Here is a 20359-nt window from a genome sequence, read left to right as displayed (position 1 = left end):
TCACCGGCATTTAAGTCATCTGCCATTGACAGTCATAGGAGATGGGAATATCGTGCTTTCTCCAATGGAGATTCACCTGGGTATGCATCAACTACATCGAAGGGCAGGCCTGGGGTAGAACGGGGTGGTGGATGGGGAGGAAGGATCTGGAAAGAGCTTTGCGATGGGAAACTGTGATCAGAATGTTACACAGAAAACAAAATTTGTACTTTAAAAAAAACAAAAAGCTCCCGATATCTATCCAAAAATGAAAGGAAAAAAAACTGACAGCAGAACTTTACTAACAGCAAATGTTCCATCTCCCTGTATCCAACCACTCCACTCCCAGATAGGTAGATGACAGTTTGCACTTCTGTCCCAGTTGGGCTATCGAGGTTAAGAAAACGGGAACCACCTCTGTGGTTATGTGATCCACACACGAAATAAAATAAAAGGAGTGGATAGACGTGCCTGGCATTTTAAGATACTCAATTTGTTTGCAAGCTTCATTTTGTTTCATTCTTTTAAAAGTTTATTTATTTATTTTCATTTATATGAACACAATAAAGCACTTTTCATATACACACAGCAGTAGAGTGCATGGGATATCCCTTTGCAGAGGGTTGTGAGCCACCATGTGGTTTCTGTGGAATGGAACTCCGGACCTCTGGAAGAGCAGAACAGTGAGTGCTCTTAACCTCGGAGCCATCTCTTCAGCCCTTCACAAGCTTTATTCAACTAAACATTAAACATGAATCAGAAACGACAAACCCTGTACATATATATGGTCCAGATTCACCCTTACTTAGAAATCCCCGAGCTGGCAGGGCGAGGCTGGGAATTGAGAGTGAGCAAAGGGAGTCTTCATCTTTCCCAGAGGGTGTGCTACCAACTCCATTACCATTTCCAAACAGCTGGGTGTGAGTCTAACTTGGTTTCCTTCAGTCAGTCATTTGCCAGGAGCCAGAGCCCTGAAAGGACAGCAAGCAATCAGACATTCACACTGAAATCATCACTCACTGATTTCAGGCAGAAAACTTGCCCGCCCGCCCCACTAAAGAGACACAGCTCAGCTCAGCACTGAAGCGTGCTAGGGCAGCAGCAGTATTTCCCCGACAGACATTCAGGGACCTGCATATTCTCCAGCCCCGCCCCACCCCACCCCCTCTCAGCTAGCTCCTGTCCACCCTTCCCCCTTCCCCCACATACAGGGAGGAGGCCTTGTGTGTGTGTGTGGGTGGGGGTGGGGAGATGGAACTCTCTTGAGAGAGAGTTCGGGTCTCCCAAACAAATACATAACTAGAAACTTCAGTGGAAGAGGGAAAAGAAACAGGGAAGCTAGGCCAACTGGTCGAGCTCCTTTTGAAAGAGCGTACCCCTAAACGGGGAGCCGCGTCTCTCGTTCCAATCGCGGGGTGGTGTGCCCCCAGGAATCACGAGTAGCTGTTCTTGATGTAACAGGCAAGAGGTAGCTTTTATTAACGAGATCCCTATTAGCGGGATCCCGGGTCAATACGTATACCACACAGGAGACAGAGGAATCGACCCCGAGCCTCCAAACTCGGGGGTTTATATAGGGGAGGTTAGGGGTATTCGAGCAGTTACACATGATTGGTCAATTCAAATGGTGCACAGTTACTTTCGGCGCAAAATTACATCAGCAAGGAGTACATGCTCTCTAGCAGCTCAGCAGGCAGGTAGGGTGGCTCATCTCACTCAGGGGGGTGAAGGAAGGGGAGGGGGTGGCTACAGATGATCAGTGTCCTTGGGGCTGATTGCTGGTTTGGCAAGTCCTATCTCTGGCTCTCCCTCAGGCACGTCCGGCCCTGCACATTCGGACTCTGACAATGAGTAACCTTTTTAAAACTCTAGTTCTACATTCCCTTCTTCTTTTTTGTTAGTAGTTCTAATCTTAGGACTACATGGAGAACTCAGCTTCATCTAGCATAACAGCTTGGTACTGTTGTCTTAACATGAGGATTCTAATCTGGACACTATCCAAGCCTATACACCAAGGTCATGACTAGCTTTTAGAACTTCTAAACGTATACAGACTGTGATCCCTGAGGCACAGTCCCAAGAAGTATTAGGAGTACTAACGTATGTAATGTTACACCATTTGTAATGGAAATCAAGCCTATCCCCACACCTATCTTGATAGAACCCAGGACAAACATGACTGAATTTCCCTCTAGGTGCCAGCTGTCAGCCCCAACAGCCAGTACACGGCTGGTGAGGACTGAGAATTGACAGCTGTCAGGGTGGTCATCAGCACCAGGTACAGTCCTTTCCAGCGAGGCTCGAGTGTCTGGGCTCAGTGTAGCTACAATCTCCGACCTGGAACTGATGGGATGTCTCAGGGGTCTCCGGGGCATAGGCTGCTGTCAGCTGTGAGCAGATTTCTTTCTGTATCACCTGTAGGTCTTTTAGTCTGGCACACAAATCATTATTACTATGGTACTATGACATGTTGGTTCAGTAACATCATCTAATACAGTCGGGGGGGGGGGGGGGCTGAGGCCCCATATAAGATCTCAAAGGGGGTAAGGCTGAATCTGGAAGGGGTATTTCTTGCTCTGAAGAGAGCAAGAGGGAAGGAGTATCACCCAGTCTGCGCCAGTCTCCATGGTTAATTTAATTTGGTCAGGATCTCTTTTAGAGTTTTATTTATTTACTCTACCTGTCCTGAACTTTGAGGTCTGTAGATACAATGTAATTTCCAATTGACCTCTAAATACTTGGCCACACCCTGGCTTACCTTGGCAACGAAAGTAGGGCCTTTGTCTGACCAGATTACCTTGGGCATTCCAAATCAGGGGAAGATTTCTTCCAGTATCTTCTTGATGATTGCAGAAGCCGTCTCTCATTTGGTGAGGAAAGCTATCTATTCCTGAAAAAGTATCTACAAGCACTAGGAGATACTTGTGATTATATTTTTCTGATTTTATCTCAGTGAAGTTCACTTCGACTTTTCACCAAACTCTCTAGGTCTCTTTGCCCTGTTTGCTTGGTAAGCATTCACTTATTGACATACCTTATACTTTCTACTGTCTCTCTGGCTAAAATCTTAAAGTCTATTACATACACTTAACTACTTGGACAAACTTTTTATCTCCTAAATGAGTCCATTTCTGTATTTGGCAAAGTGAGTCTTTTCTTTGTTCTCTGGGGAGTATAGCTTTCCCCTCAAGTGTGTCATTGTCTTTTTTTTTTTTTTTCGTTTAAGCAATTTGGGCCTTTTCTTCTGTTGTACATTCTAAGTGAGGCCATCCCTTAGTCCAATCCCAGTTCCCAGTGGCTGTCTCTTGCAGGCCTGTAACCAGGATAGGCTCCTGCATGGCCATTTCCCGAGCCACTTTATCTGCTTTGTCACTGCCCCATGTCACTGAATCTCTTCCCTCCTGTTTTCCTGGGCAATGAATAGTACTCACAGTTGTTGGCTTCACCAGGGCATCCAAGAGATGGCAAAGGCATCTGCAGTGCTGATGTGCTGGGGGGGGGGGTAGAAGTTCAGCCATCCCAGATGACATCGTTTTGTCCACCATGGCAGCACCCACTTATCTCTGACCTTCATGAAGAGAACTGTTCCCGTCTGTAGACAAGGTAGCCTCGGCCTTCAGCAGGGGTCAATCAACCAGTCGCAGAGGTCTTTCCTCCACCCATGGGCTTCTGCCAGTGCTTGACACTCCTGCTGTGGTGGCTCCAGGTCCGGATTGGGCAGCAAGGTGACCAGATTGTCCCCAACCGGTGGAGAATCTAGTCCATGGCAGCTGACAAGTGGTCCCATCTTTTGGGACACTCTATTCAAAGGCAAAACATCAGCCACTCTATCACAGTTTAAGTCCTGGATTGGGTGATAATTGTTAGTGCCCGGCTGGCAGGAGTGATATGTTCCAAGCAGAACAGCGCTAAGCCATTCATCTCCCAGCATCAGGTACTGGTGCACTGAGACAGGTCTTAAGCTCCACATACACAGTCTGTAGATATGCATACACGTGGCCTCACCCAGCCATTTTAGCCCATGCAAGCCATTTTGGAGATCAATTTTCTCATGAGCAAGGGATAGGGGCAGTCAGGGATGACCATAAACTAGTGGGTGGGTTACCCGGCCCACGCCAAGGTCCACTGTTCTTCGGGCAGTCCATAAGTATTGTTCGTTGCCAGTAGCCCCTTGCACTCAAGGTCTTTGGATATTGGCCCACTCGGGGGGCATAGGAGCACAGAGCATTGGGTCCCTGTATTCACACTTCCCTTCTATCTTTGTACATAGCCAGCACTCTAGGACCAAGAAGCTCTCCAGTGGCCCCTCTTGTTCTTGGGCAGTCCCTGACCCAGTGTCCTTTTTCTTTGTATTAGGCACACTGATCTTTAGCCAGGAATTCTCTTCTCTTGCCGGGTACTATCTTCCTAGGTTCCCTAACTACTGTGGCCAGTATGTGTTCCTCTCTTGTCTTTTATCTCTCTTTAGCTCTCTAACTTCCTCTTCTTTTTGTCTCTTTTCTTCCCTAGCTTCCTGCTCTTTTTACCTCTTTCTTTTTCAACCTTACTTTTTCTGTAACTTATACTAACTCTCAGCAACTTAACTTAACCCTTTAAATTTCTGTAACTTTCTCTTCATATCCTTTCCTTATCTTAGCCAGATTGGTGGGGCATTTTCCAGCGCCTCAGAGACCCACCCTTGGAGTCTGGCGGCAGACCTGGAGCACTCCCTACCTTCAGGCATCTGAAGAGAGCAGGCAGAAGTGAGGGCCTTCTATCCATGTTGGAACCTTCTTTCTGGTCTCCAGTAGGATTCCGTCTTTCCTCAGTGGTAAAGAAGACCTGTAACAGTTACTAACAAGCATCTCAAATGGGATGGTGAGAAAACAAGAGAATCTTGAGAATAGAAGTCTACTGAAGAGGGCAAACAGCATTTAGTCACACAGCTAAGCCAGGAGGTTTTCTTGGACAAAAAGGCGATTGTACAAATAAGCACGAGCTTAGATTTTCCCTCAAGGAGTATCTCTCTTCAGTGTCAGCTCCGTGGCTTTGCCTCTCAAGAGAACCAGCCTCCAAATGACACTAGGCTTCTAGTAACAACTAATAACAAAAGGATGGAGAGATGGTTAGAACCTGGGTGCTAGATGCCAGGTGGCTGACAAAAGAATCGTAACCAATTCACCTGGGGCTATCAGGGCCTCAGTAGCAGCCCTTTACCAAACTGTCTCACTGGGTTTAAAGGCCCATGGAAAAGAAAACATTAATCCTGACCTTGGCCACTGCCTGATAAGGCAGGCTCCCTTAAAGAACTTCTCTAAATGAGCGCTCTCCTACTATGAGCAAATGTCAGAAATTCCTTTCTTGTTCTTGTTTTCCTTATAGTCCTCTCCCACCTAGCTCTCAGCCTTTTTAGATCATTCTTCCTGTAGCATTTCTAACAGTCTGTCCTTTTTTTTTTTTTTTAATAGCCTGTTGACAGCATTTCTGATCTTTTAGGCAGCTACGCACTAAGTGCCAAACTGGCTGAAACTCCGCCTTTAAGATTCCTTACTCCCAAGCAAAATTTAAATCTTTCCCAACTCATCACCACTGGCTGCGAGCACAAGCACAGATAAAACACTGTTTTAAAAATTAACTTTGGCTATCAACCAACACACCGCCACTAGAGCGGGGTCCAAAAGATTAAGTTTCTTACTCACTAAGCATTAAGGGGACCAAGTAAAACTCTTCGACGAACAAAGCAAACAGTTTCATGATTTCAAACAGTCGTCGGTCCAAGATTTTAAACACAGTCAGATCTCTTTGACTGCCAGTTGCCGGGTCTTCCCGACAAAGTCTGGCTCTCGGGATGTCTCTCACGCATCCCAGAACCTGCGCGATTGGGGCGTCCCCCTGTGCGCTTCCTAAAAAGGAAAAAAAGAAAGAAAGAAAAAGACTATTCGGAGTAGGAATCCTTCATCTACTCACAGGCGTCTGTCTGGAGCGGGAAACCCTTCCGCTCAAGTACACTCAAATATGGGGCAGGAAACCCATCTGCCCAAGTGTACTCACAGGTGTCTGTCCGGGGCGGGAAACCCTTCCGCCCGAGTGCACTCAAAAACGGGGTGCGCTCAAATTTGGGGTGGGAAGCCCTTCCACCCGTGCGCACTCAAATTAAACCTTAGACCATGGCACAATACACAGTATGAGAAGCACAATGTACAAACACACATACATACACATACACAGCGGCCGCTTTCAACACTCACACCAACGTACCTCCAAGGGGCATTCGGGGTTCCGGGGGGTCACGCTCCAATCCCAGACGAGCCCCCATATGAAAGAGCGTACCCCTAAACGGGGACCCGCGTCTCTCGCTTCGATCGTGGGGTGGGGTGCCCCCAGGAATCACGAGTAGCCATTCTTGATGTAACAGCAAGAGGTAGCTTTTATTAACGAGATCCCTATTAGCGGGATCCTGGGTCGATACGTATCTCACACAGGAGGCAGAGGAATCGACCCCGAGCCTCCAAACTCGGGGGTTTATATAGGGGAGGTTAGGGGCATTTGCGCAGTTACACATGATTGGTCAATTCAAATGGTGCACAGTTACTTTCGGCGCAAAATTACATCAGCAAGGAGTACATGCTCTCTAGCAGCTCAGCAGGCAGGTAGGGTGGCTCATCTCACTCAGGGGGGTGAAGGAAGGGGAGGGGGTGGCTACAGATGATCAGTGTCCTTGGGGCTGATAGCTGGTTTGGCAAGTCCTATCTCTGGCTCTCCCTCAGGCACGTCCGGCCCTGCACATTCGGACTCTGACAATGAGTAACCTTTTTAAAACTCTAGTTCTACACTTTCATTTAGTTTCAAAAAGGAAAAGCCAAAGAAGCAACACCCCCTCTTTTTGGTGAAAGGAACAGAATGGTGAAAGTTGAAACATCGGCTCGCCACTTAATACTTTGGCTTTTAATAAAAGAGACCTCCTATTTGGTAAAAAAGGGAATAAAAAGAACACAAAAAAGTTCTGTCAACCAGCTTCCCTTTAAACCTCTTTTATACAGGAAGACTGTTTTTTTTTAAACATCATTTTAAATATTTGTGTGTGTGTGTGTGTCTGTGTGAGTGTGTGTGTGTGCGCGCAAGTGTCTGTCAGTGTCTTCTGTATGGAGAGGATGTGTTGTAACACTCGGGGCGGGGTGGTCCGGGGCCCAAGGGTGATGCCGCACCGCCCCCCCCCAGCCACCTTCCCTGCCGGGCCTTTCCAGCGGTCCCGGAGCCAGTCTGGGCACACTGCCACGATGGAAGTGCGCCCTGCGGCGGCCAGTCACAGACTTCGGGGGGCGGTCCCCCGCCAACCCCACCCGGCCCCACCTGCGCGCCCCCACTGCACCCCACGCCCGCCGCCTGAGTCCTCACCGACACCCCCCCCCCGAGGGAGGAGCAGGGAAGGCGACGGCGGGACCCGTGGAGTGGGGAGAAAAATGCGCGGGTGGAGAGGTCGGAGGAACGGGGAGCGGGAAAGATCTGCCGGGATCACTGGCACGGCTGAACGTGGGCCGCAGGGTTGAATCCTCCGGGCGGACTCTGCTGACCCCACCCGTCTACCTCTTAACGGTTTCACGCCTTCTTGAACTCTCTCTTCAAAGTTCTTTTCAACTTTTCCTTACTGTACTTATTGGCTATTGGTCTCGTGCCGATATTTAGCCTTAAATGGCATTTACCACTTGCTTTTGGCTGCATTCCCAAGCAACCTGACCCCGGGAAGACCCGGGCCTGGGCCCGCTACCAGCCTCACACCGTCCACGGGCTGGGCCTCGATCAGAAGAACTTGGGCCCCCCACAAGCGGCGCTGGGGAGTGGGTCTTCCGTACGTCACATTTCCTGCGCCAGGGCACGTGGCGGGGATTCGGCGCTGGGCTCTTCCCTGTTCACTCGCCGTTACTGAGGGAATCCTGGTTAGTTTCTTTTCCTCCACTGACTAATATGCTTAAATTCAGCGGGTCGTCACGTCTGATCTGAGGTCATGGTCGAGAGGGGAAGGAGGAAAGGAGGGCGCGCGCGGCCGCGGGCGGACGGACGGAGAGGAGAGCGAGAGGGCGCCGGGGTCCCAGGCCTGGGCCTCGACCTCTCTACCCTGGCCAGCTCCCACATCCCTGGGGCAAGTCGCGTCAGCTCACGGACGCCCCGGCATCCCGCCGGCTGGCGCCGGAGCCGTCAGCCCCTAGCAGAGTGAGGTGGGGAGGAGAGGGACCTGAGACAGGCCCCCGTGGGTGCGGTATGCCCCCCCATCCGACCCTCGCAGGTCGCTCTCTCTGCGCGCACTGGCGGATGCGTGGCGGCGGCGGTGGATGCACCAAGCCAGTGGGCGGGGCCCGCCTCCCACCAGACCGGAGGCGCGATGGCCGACCCCGACGACGCAGCCCCTCTCGCGCCCAGGCACCCGACTGGCCCACGCCGACAAGTCCCCACGGTGGGGCAGAGCGGGCGAGGATGGTAGCGGGAGTGGCAGAGAGAGCAGGAAAGAGCCATGAGGAGGGTGGCCGGGGCGCGGCGCCATGGACCAGGAGGACAAGGCCGGCGCAGACCCACCGGGCATGGACGACTGCTGGACGCCTCCCACATCTGAACTTCGGGAGAAGGAGGGCCCAGGGGAGAGGCCCTGCGATCAGAGTCCCAGCCGCGCGACGCACACCCCGCAGTGGCAAAACCGCAGGGGTGGGGGGGGCGATGATTGATCCTCAAGTGACTCTCAGACAGGCAGACAGGCGTAGCCCCAGGAGGAATCTGGGGCCGCAAGTGCGTTGAAGTGTCCATGATCAATGTGTCCTGCAATTCACATTAATTCTTGCAGCTGGCTGCATTCTTCATCGACGCACGAGCCAAGCGATCCACTGCTAAGAGTCGTATTGGTATCTGGGGTGTGAGCGGACTCGTACGGGTGCTAACAATGGCACCAGCTCCCCCACCCGCCCCTACTGCATGGGAAGAGAGGGGCCAACAGCAAGGCGGCTCCACCTCAGGCTGGCCAGCGGGAAACTAAAGGATACATGTGAAAAGACAAAAAAAGACAGGGTCAGGAACAGAAAGGCGGGACACACGGGACAAGGGACGCCGCGAACCGAGCACCCGGCGGCGGCCGGCCAATGGGCGGGCAAGTCGGGCGCTCGGGCCGGGACCCCACGGGTGCTCAGAGGGGGCTCGCGACACGGCTCCCCGACCGCCGTCTCTGGAAGCGCCGGCAGCCGGAGGGGACCCGCTGAGTCTGAGGGAGCGCCAGGCTGTAAGACTCTCAGTGAGAATCTTCCCTCAGGAGGGAGATCCTCAAGCCCCAATGACCAGTCCGAGTCCACAGGCTGCAATCTGCAAGAGGATTTTTATTGATCAGGAAGCACAGGTATCTGTGGGCGTCCCAGTCAATTCGGAAGACTGGCGCGCCTACCAGAACCAGGGACTGGCTTTTTATAGTGTTTTGGGGAGCAGAAGCAGGCTTACAGAAGCAGATGCATGGTTACAGGGATGTGATTGGTGGAGTAATTGAGGCATACGTGTACATTACCTATTTTGGCTATAATCATAACAGTGAGTTAGCAAAAAGTACATGGTGGTCGGGTCTCCCACGGGGTCAGGGACTGTTTCTTTTTCCCTGCCAGGTGGCCATGGAGCAATGCCCATATTTTAGTCTAGTTTCTGCATTTTGTTTTCTTTTCTGGGCTATTTTGTCTAAATGTTGGGTCAGCTTGTCCCACAAAGCTTGGGACTCATATGAACTTCTTGAACTTTCTCATAAGGCTTATTTTAGTTCAGGCCTGTGTATTAAAATTCATCTGTCATTTCTATGTTTGAGGGCCTAGGGCTGGGCTCGTATAAACCCCTTTCTGGAGGGGGGTCTTTCAAGGAGGGGAGGAACCGGGAAGCCCTCCTGCAGACAACCGACGGGCTGTAGGGCGACCCCTGGGGTCTTTAAACCTCCGTGCCAGAACAGGACAGCTAGGTACCCCGACAGGAGCAGGGCGGACACGTGAGGCCCAGAAGGCGGGGCGGGACGCGCAAGCCCACCCATGGCACAGGCACCCCCTGCACCCGACAGAGACACCCCGGCACCGTCAGAGCAGGAGAGCGGTGGCGGAGGGGCGCCAGGTGCCCTGAGGAGAGCGAGCACGTCCTGGCCATCGCCCGGGAAGAGATCATGTACCGCCCCCGGTGCACACGAGATGAGATCACAGAGCCGTCCAGAAAGAGGCAGAATGACCTCCGTCTGCCGAGGGCCGTGGCTGGCCGGTGGGCAAGGGAGGCGCCGGCGGCGGAGGCGGCAGTGGCGGAGGCGGAGGTGGGCGCACGAAAGCGAGGATGGAGGCAGAGGAGGGAGGGAGAGAGAGAGAACGGAGGAGGTCCCTCGAAGGACCAGACCAAACACCCTCCCCGCACTGCTCAGTAACGACCCCCGCCTTTCCCGAAACGCTCACTTGGCTGGCCGACCACGGCACGCGCCACGATGGCGACCGGGACCCAGGGACACACCTCCCGGTGAGAGGAGGGACTTACACAGGCCCAAGAAAGGACCAGACACCCTCTCGGCCTTCTCCGTTCATGATCCTTCCGCCAGTTCACCTTCGGAAACCTTGTTACAACTTTTACTTCCTCAAGATAGTCAAGTTCGACCTTCTTCTCAGTCCTCTCACAGGGCCATGGGCCGATCAGGCCTCACTAAACCATCCAATCGGTAGTAGCGAAGGGCAGTGTGTACAAAGGGCAGGGACTTAATCAACGCAAGCTTATGACCCGCACTTACTGGAAATTCCTCGTTCATGGAGAATAATTGCAATCCCCAATCTCCATCACGAATGCGGTTCAATGGGTTACCCGTGCCTGCCTGTGTAGGATAGGCACACGCTGAGCCAGTCAGTGTGGCATGCGTGCAGCCCCGGACATCTAAGGGCATCACATACCTGTTATTGCTCAATCTCGGGTGGCTGAACGCCACTTGTCCCTCTAAGAAGTTGGGGGACGCCGACCGCTCAGGGGGTCGCGTAACTAGTTAGCATGTTAGAGTCTCGTTCATTATCGGAATTAACCAGACATATCGTTCCACCAACTAAGAACGGCCATGCACCACCACCCACGGAATCGAGAAAGAGCTATCAATCTGTCAATCCTGTCTGTGTCCGGGCCGGGTGAGGTTTCCCGTGTTGAGTCAGATTAAGCTGCAGGCTCCACTCCTGTTGGTGCCCTTCCGTCAATTCCATTAAGTTTCAGCTTTGCAACCATACTCCCCACTGGAACCCAAAGACTTTGGTTTCCCAGAAGCTGCTTGACTATCATGGGAATTAAGCAGCCACATCGCCAGTCGGCATCTGTTTAGTTATGTACCCCCATTTGTTTCTCTTTTTCTTTCTCTATTTTTCTTTTTCTTTTATTGGGGGAGGGGATTTTTTAATTCACATTTTAAATATTATCCCCTTTCCTAATTTGCCCTCTAGAAACCAGCTATTATTTCCTCTCATGCCTCCCGTTCTATGAGGGCAGTTCCTCACCCACCCACTCACTCCTTCCAACCTGCCCATTCTGACAGTTCCCTACACTGGGACATCAAGCCTTGACAGGACCAAGGGCATTTGCTCCCATTGGTGCCTGAAAAGGATATCCTCTGCTTCATATGCAGATGGAGTCATAGGCTCATCCTTGTGTATTCTTGGGATGGTTGTTTAGTCCATGGAAGATCGAGGGCAGGGGTTTGGTTGGTTGATATTGTTCTTCTTATGGGGTGGCAAACCCCTTCAACTACTTCAGTTCTTTCTCTAACTCCTCTTTTTGGAACCTTGTTCTTAGTTCAATGGTTGACTGCAAGCATTCTCCCTTCTTCCCTCCCTCTCTTCTTCCCTCCCTCCCCACACTGCTCTAGGTTTGTATGTTTGTGTGTTTGTGTATCTCTGTGTATGTGTGTGTGTGTCTGTCTGTCTGCCTGTGTGTGTGTCTGTCTTTCTAAGTGAATGTCACTTTTCTTTTCTTAGATAAAGTGATGAGATAAGAGTCTTACCCAAGCTATGCAAATACATCCTTTAGGCTGAGGCCAGAGTATTTTTTCCCTCTGTTCTACTATTTATAGACCTAATACTAGGAGCTTCTAGCCTCCATGTAATCCAACCTTCCAAGCTGACTGATTCAATATGGTTTCTCTTGGCATCTTCATGAGTTGTTCTACTTGGACTCACATTAACTTGGACAATGTCTTACAATCTTCTGGATCCTTCTAATTCTCCAGCTTTTTCTGTTTTCCCCAGTGAATAGTTTGTTCTCTCAGAACCTGAATCTGTAAAAACTTCCGCAAACACATGCCACACACCACAACTTCTCTTTCTTGCTCTACTTCTCTCTGTCTTTCTTTTGTCTATTTTTGTCTCTCTTTCTCTACTCTTGTGTATTCTCTTATTCCTAAGCTGTTCTCATGTGAATTGGGCATATTTTATCTGTGATACATTCTGTCACTTTTTCTTTGAATTTCTACTTTATCTGGCCCTCAATTATATGACACTTTCAAACATGGCTACTTCCTTATATAAACTAACCTTACAATGTACAATCATTTTGCTAATATCTATCTACCTAGACCTATTGGTTGTAAAGAATTAACCTTTCAGGATGCCTATATTTATGGCAGAATCTTTCTGACCTTTCATATATGATGTCTTGTGTCTCAAAGATGAGGGTATTAGAATAAAATTATTCTACACATTTTCTAAAACGTTGAAAGATTCAACCTAAGTCTTATTTTATGATCCCATTAGCAGCCATCAGTCCAAAACACAAAATCACTAAAACAAATCCTAGTTGCATCAGGTAGGGTGGGAAGATATCCCAGTGATTAAGCAGGCAGGAAATGTTAGAGAGACGTGGAAGAAGATTGTTTATTGGTCTATATTTAAGGCTTGCTCAGCCTGTGTTTTTATAAAAGCTGGAACAAGAAACCCAAGAGTGGGACAACCTACAGGGAGCTGGGCCCTCCAACAAAATTATTGATCAAGAAAGTGCCCACAGGCTTTTTCATAGGACAATCTTATGAAGAATTTTTTCTCAGTTAAGATTTCTTCTTCCAAGCAAGAAACTAATCGTCTTGGCAACAAAACAAAGAGAATGAAAGCACACAAACATAAGCTCACATCCAAATATGAATATAACGGGAAGCAATAATCACTACTCCTTAATATCTCTCAACATCAATGGCCTCAACTCCCCAATAAAAAGACATAGATTAACAAACTGGATACGCAACGAGGACCCTGCATTCTGCTGCCTACAGGAAACACACCTCAGAGACAAAGACAGACATTACCTCAGAGTGAAAGGCTGGAAAACAATTTTCCAAGCAAATGGTCAGAAGAAGCAAGCTGGAGTAGCCATTCTAATATCAAATAAAATCAATTTTCAATTAAAAGTCATCAAAAAAGATAAGGAAGGACACTTCATATTCATCAAAGGAAAAATCCACCAAGATGAACTCTCAATCCTAAATATCTATGCCCCAAATACAAGGGCACCGACATATGTAAAAGAAACCTTACTAAAGCTCAAAACACCCATTGCACCTCACACAATAATAGTGGGAGATTTCAACACCCCACTCTCATCAATGGACAGATCATGGAAACAGAAATTAAACAGAGATGTAGACAGACTAAGAGAAGTCATGAGCCAAATGGACTTAACGGATATTTATAGAACATTCTATCCTAAAGCAAAAGGATATAATTTCTTCTCAGCTCCTCATGGTACTTTCTCCAAAATTGACCATATAATTGGTCAAAAAACGGGCCTCAACAGGTACAGAAAGATAGAAATAATCCCATGCGTGCTATCGGACCACCACGGCCTAAAACTGGTCTTCAATAACAATCAAGGAAGAATGCCCACATATACTTGGAAATTGAACAATGCTCTACTCAATGATAACCTGGTCAAGGAAGAAATAAAGAAAGAAATTAAAAACTTTTTAGAATTTAATGAAAATGAAGGTACAGCATACCCAAACTTATGGGACACAATGAAAGCTGTGCGAAGAGGAAAACTCATAGCGCTGAGTGCCTGCAGAAAGAAACAGGAAAGAGCATATGTCAGCAGCTTGACAGCACACCTAAAAGCTCTAGAACAAAAAGAAGCAAATACACCCAGGAGGAGTAGAAGGCAGGAAATAATCAAACTCAGAGCTGAAATCAACCAAGTAGAAACAAAAAGGACCATAGAAAGAATCAACAGAACCAAAAGTTGGTTCTTTGAGAAAATCAACAAGATAGATAAACCCTTAGCCAGACTAACGAGAGGACACAGAGAGTGCGTCCAAATTAACAAAATCAGAAATGAAAAGGAAGACATAACAACAGATTCAGAGGAAATTCAAAAAATCATCAGATCTTACTATAAAAACCTATATTCAACAAAACTTGAAAATCTTCAGGAAATGGACAATTTCCTAGACAGATACCAGGTACTGAAGTTAAATCAGGAACAGATAAACCAGTTAAACAACCCATAACTCCTAAGGAAATAGAAGCAGTCATTAAAGGTCTCCCAACCAAAAACAGCCCAGGTCCAGACGGGTTTAGTGCAGAATTCTATCAAACCTTCATAGAAGACCTCATACCAATATTATCCAAACTATTCCACAAAATTGAAACAGATGGAGCACTACCGAATTCCTTCTACGAAGCCACAATTACTCTTATACCTAAACCACACAAAGACACAACAAAGAAAGAGAACTTCAGACCAATTTCCCTTATGAATATCGACGCAAAAATACTCAACAAAATTCTGGCAAACCGAATCCAAGAGCACATCAAAACCATCATCCACCATGACCAAGTAGGCTTCATCCCAGGCATGCAGGGATGGTTTAATATACGGAAAAACATCAACGTGATCCATTATATAAACAAACTGAAAGAACAAAACCACATGATCATTTCATTAGACGCTGAGAAATCATTTGACAAAATTCAACACCCCTTCATGATAAAAGTCCTGGAAAGAATAGGAATTCAAGGCCCAACCTGAACATAGTAAAAGCCATATACAGCAAACCAGTTGCTAACATTAAACTAAATGGAGAGAAACTTGAAGCAATCCCACTAAAATCAGGGACTAGACAAGGCTGCCCACTCTCTCCCTACTTATTCAATATAGTTTTTGAAGTTCTAGCCAGAGCAATCAGACAACAAAAGGAGGTCAAGGGGATACAGATCGGAAAAGAAGAAGTCAAAATATCACTATTTGCAGATGATATGATAGTATATTTAAGTGATCCCAAAAGTTCCACCAGAGAACTACTAAAGCTGATAAACAACTTCAGCAAAGTGGCTGGGTATAAAATTAACTCAAATAAATCAGTTGCCTTCCTCTATACAAAAGAGAAACAAGCCGAGAAAGAAATTAGGGAAACGACACCCTTCATAATAGACCCAAATAATATAAAGTACCTCGGTGTGACTTTAACCAAGCTAGTAAAAGATCTGTACAATAAGAACTTCAAGACACTGAAGAAGGAAATTGAAGAAGACTTCAGAAGATGGAAAGATCTCCCATGCTCATGGATTGGCAGGATTAATATAGTAAAAATGGCCATTTTACCAAAAGCAATCTACAGATTCAATGCAATCCCCATCAAAATACCAATCCAATTCTTCAAAGAGTTAGACAGAACAATTTGAAAATTCATCTGGAATAACAAAAAACCCAGGATAGCTAAAGCTATCCTCAACAATAAAAGGACTTCAGGGGGAATCACTATCCCTGAACTCAAGCAGTATTACAGAGCAATAGTGATAAAAACTGCATGGTATTGGTACAGAGACAGACAGATAGACCAATGGAATAGAATTGAAGACCCAGAAATGAACCCACACACCTATGGTCACTTGATTTTTGACAAAGGAGCCAAAACCATCCAATGGAAAAAAGATAGCATTTTCAGCAAATGGTGCTGGTTCAACTGGAGGTCAACATGTAGAAGAATGTAGATCGATCCATGCTTATCACCCTGTACAAAGCTTAAGTCCAAGTGGATCAAGGACCTCCACATCAAAGCAGACACACTCAAACTAATAGAAGAAAAACTAGGGAAGCATCTGGAACACATGGGCACTGGAAAAAATTTCCTGAACAAAACACCAATGGCTTACGCTCTAAGATCAAGAATCGACAAATGGGATCTCATAAAACTGCAAAGCTTCTGTAAGGCAAAGGACACTGTGGTTAGGACAAAACGGCAACCAACAGATTGGGAAAAGATCTTTACCAATCCTACAACAGATAGAGGCCTTATATCCAAAATATACAAAGAACTCAAGAAGTTAGACCGCAGGGAAACAAATAACCCTATTAAAAAATGGGGCTCAGAGCTAAACAAACAATTCACAGCTGAGGAATGCCGAATGGCTGAGAAACACCTAAAGAAATGTTCAACATCTTTAGTCATAAGGGAAATGCAAATCAAAACAACCCTGAGATTTCACCTCACACCAGTGAGAATGGCTAAGATCAAAAACTCAGGGGACAACAGATGCTGGCAAGGATGTGGAGAAAGAGGAACACTCCTCCATTGTTGGTGGGATTGCAAACTGGTACAACCATTCTGGAAATCAGTCTGGAGGATCCTCAGAAAATTGGACATTGACCTGCCTGAGGATCCAGCTATACCTCTCTTGGGTATATACCCAAAAGATGCCCCAACATATAAAAAAGACACGTGCTCCACTATGTTCATCGCAGCCTTATTTATAATAGCCAGAAGCTGGAAAGAACCCAGATGCCCTTCAACAGAGCAATGGATACAGAAAATGTGGTACATCTACACAATGGAATATTACTCAGCTATCAAAAACAATGACTTTATGAAATTCATAGGCAAATGGTTGGAACTGGAAAACATCATCCTGAGTGAGCTAACCCAATCACAGAAAGACATACATGGTATGCACTCATTGATAAGTGGCTATTAGCCCAAATGCTTGAATTACCCTAGATGCCTAGAACAAATGAAACTCAAGACGGATGATCAAAATGTGAATGCTTCACTCCTTCTTTAAAAGGGGAACAAGAATACCCTTGGCAGGGAAGAGAGAGGCAAAGATTAAAACAGAGACTGAAGGAACACCCATTCAGAGCCTGCCCCACATGTGGCCCATACATATACAGCCACCCAATTAGACAAGATGGATGAAGCAAAGAAGTGCAGACCGACAGGAGCCGGATGTAGATCGCTCCTGAGAGACACAGCCAGAATACAGCAAATACAGAGGTGAATACCAGCAGCAAACCACTGAACTGAGAATAGAACCCCCGTTGAAGGAATCAGAGAAAGAATTGGAAGAGCTTGAAGGGGCTCGAGACCCCATATGTACAACAATGCCAAGCAACCAGAGCTTCCAGGGACTAAGCCACTAACTAAAGACTATACATGGACTGACCCTGGACTCTGACCTCATAGGTAGCAATGAATATCCTAGTAAGAGCACCAGTGGAAGGGGAAGCCCTGGGTCCTGCTAAGACTGAACCCCCAGTGAACTAGACTGGTGGGTGGAGGGTGGCAATGGGGGGAGGGTTGGGAGGGGAACACCCATACGGAAGGGGAGGGGGGAGGGGGATGTTTGCCCGGATACCGGGAAAGGGAATAACACTCGAAATGTATATAAGAAATACTCAAGTTAATAAAAAAAAAAAAGAGTATGGAACCCTGTGTCAATGGGTAAATATACATAATGAAAAAAAAAGATTTCTTCTTCCAAGTTATCTCTAGTTTTATATCACATTGATAAAAAAACCTTCCTATATAGTTTGTAGGTGAGAGTTTGTGGGTGTATATCTCTAAGTTTGTGTATTGAAGTGATATCATTAAAAATTTTACAAAAGAGTGGCTAATAATAACCTGTGTGTGTGTGTGTGTGTGTGTGTGTGTGTGTTTCTTTAATTCCGCAGGCTTTCGCCCGATTCTCGGTACTGTGTCGGTGCGGGCATTGGGCACCGACAGTGTATGTCAGTGAAATTATGTGTGTATATGTGTTTCTACATGCCCACAGATAATATGTATCATAATAGGGTATTAAAGAGGACAATGACTTAATCTAAAGAAATGCTTTAGATTATAGCACACACCAGCAAGAAAACATTCCTTTTTTGGCATGGGGTAGCAATTGGGCTTGCAACAATAAATTATGAAATATACTAGGAAGAGTGAAATAGCTCAGTAGGTAAAGATATTTGTTGCCAAGGCTGTTAACCTTGGAACATACACAATGGAAGGAGGAAATGAATGCCATAAATTGTACTCCGTCATCCACATGTGTGCAATCACATGCAGAAACAAGCAAATACTCAACTAAAAGAATCAGAAAATTAGAATTCTATAAATATAGGACTTAAAATATATGCATAAATTAAAGTAAGGAAATAGATTGACATGAGAGATGGTAAGAATTCTGTAAAGCTGATAAATACCCAAACTTAGAGAAAGTATCCCTATACATATGTGTCTTCCATTTCTCCCATTTCTGAAGCAAGAAAAAAATTACATACATGGAATTTCTGCCTAGTATTACAGAGCAACAGAACATATTATTGAGAATTTTAAAAAGAATACATATATAGTTCATATGAAGGCAACTTGGTCTTGCAGAGATAAGTTAAACAACTCCTGGATACTATAAGTTCAGACTCATGAACATGTATTACTCAGACTGGTGGATCAAAAAACTTAAATATGGGGCATGTAGATTCCAGAGACTTTTCCACAGTGGAATTGTGTAACCAGGGTGACCAGACAATAGCACTTGTATTTGTATCACTTAGATTTATAGGGACCTTTCCTTGCATGGTGGAGGAATAGGCATCTACACTGAAATGTACTATATATAACTAGAGAAATAAAACAAAATGTTCTCCTTTATAACCAAATCAGGAATACTACTAGGAGATTCCAGGTTTCTTACTCACATCGTGAAATAGAATCAAGTGACCTTGTTCCAATATGATATTCTTCATTCTTTCTGAGATATGAGGTAGAGGATGAAAGAAAATACCCCAACAACCTTGGTTTAGGGTAATAAATTAGTTAAAAATGTCAAGTGTATGAGTCCAAGGGGATCTGACATTCATCAGGAGTCATGGAATACTTCCACTGGTCTCTCCACAGTGGTTGCCTGTGCAGGATTTAGTTGCTGAATCAGCACTCATTTTTCAAATTTAGAAGACATCAAAATATAGACAAGAGGGATCATCCTCATATTCATTTACAAAGCACCCCCACAAGTTTTCTATTGTCTTACTTGGAAAGGATAAATTTAAAAGAGTAAAACAATATTATTATACTCAAAGAAAAAGCTTGTGTCAAAGAAACAAAACAACAATTAAAGGCAAAAGTCTATGTTTTTCAATAGAGTGACTATAAGGAAAAGAAGTACACTTTAAGCAGCAATTGTTATCTTCTTCAAATTTATGGAGCATGGATGTTATAAAATGAATGATAAGATAGAATAACATTGTAGGGAAAGAAGCTAATTGAGAGAGGAGCAGAAATTAAAATCAAAGCAGCTCAGAGCATCAAAGAAGCCTGTAGTAAAACCAAATCTGCAGCAACACAATTGTAAGCAATAACCATTACGGAAAAGTAAAAGACAATTCAAAAGGCACATTAATGTATATGATGGACACTTGTGTCAACTTGGATTTAGATGCCTCTAAATCTGGAGGGGTTTGTCTCCTATTGAGAAGGCAAAATGTTGTTCCCCTTCAGAAATTTGAAGTAGATTGAATAATTTTACCCTCTTTGTCCTAGAAAAAAAAATAAGGCCAGAAAATAATTTAAATTGTAAACGTGTGTATGTGGGGGTGTGTGTCTTTATTAAATTATGTGTGAGTATTTGCCTGCATAGGGTTGCCTGTGGAGGCTAGAAAAGGAAGGATATTGGGTGCCTGAAACTGAAATTACCAGTGATTATGAATCATCTTGTTCTTTGAATCTAACATGGGTCTTCTTCAAAAGTAGTACATGTTCTTAACTTCTCCGTCATCTCTCCAGTTTCCTGTAAAAATAAGTTTAAAAAAATGATTTCTGTTGCCTAAAGACAAGGAAGCTGAATGAATATCATGATTCTGAGGTTATTTTTAAAGATGAAATTCATTATGATAGACAATGGGCATAATATGTCTAAAACTAAGAAAAGATAAAGTGCAAACAATAAGGAACAGTGTGCTGTATGAGAGATGTTACAGGGTAAAAAATGACATGAAACTTTCTAAAGAGGCTTGAGTCTGCTTATAAGGTCACAGTACTTTGTGTGTACATGTTTGTGTGGGGGTTCATGTGTCTGCAGGTGCATGTCCACAGGTGTGAATAAGGAGGTCAAAGGTCAATACTGGGTATCATTCTCAGTCACTC

General features: G+C 45.9%; 1 long non-coding RNA gene and 1 other non-coding gene across 2 annotated transcripts; both read right to left on the bottom strand.

The window, feature by feature from the left end:
- Positions 1–488: 488 nt before the first annotated feature.
- Positions 489–20009, bottom strand: LOC134487104 (uncharacterized). The gene is made up of 2 exons (XR_010066811.1): positions 19910–20009; positions 489–950 (listed from the first exon to the last, which is right to left on the bottom strand). It is a non-coding gene; the product is annotated as an uncharacterized LOC134487104 (long non-coding RNA).
- LOC120102602 (5.8S ribosomal RNA) lies at positions 8689–8840 on the bottom strand. The gene has a single exon (XR_005504236.1). It is a non-coding gene; the product is annotated as a 5.8S ribosomal RNA (ribosomal RNA).
- Positions 20010–20359: the final 350 nt, after the last annotated feature.

The sequence above is a fragment of the Rattus norvegicus genome, chromosome 5 (assembly GCF_036323735.1).
Source record: "Rattus norvegicus strain BN/NHsdMcwi chromosome 5, GRCr8, whole genome shotgun sequence".
In the NCBI taxonomy this organism is placed as follows: domain Eukaryota; kingdom Metazoa; phylum Chordata; class Mammalia; order Rodentia; family Muridae; genus Rattus; species Rattus norvegicus.
The sequence above is the reverse complement of the archived record's forward strand: the minus strand, read 5'-3'. Positions and strand labels throughout refer to the sequence as shown.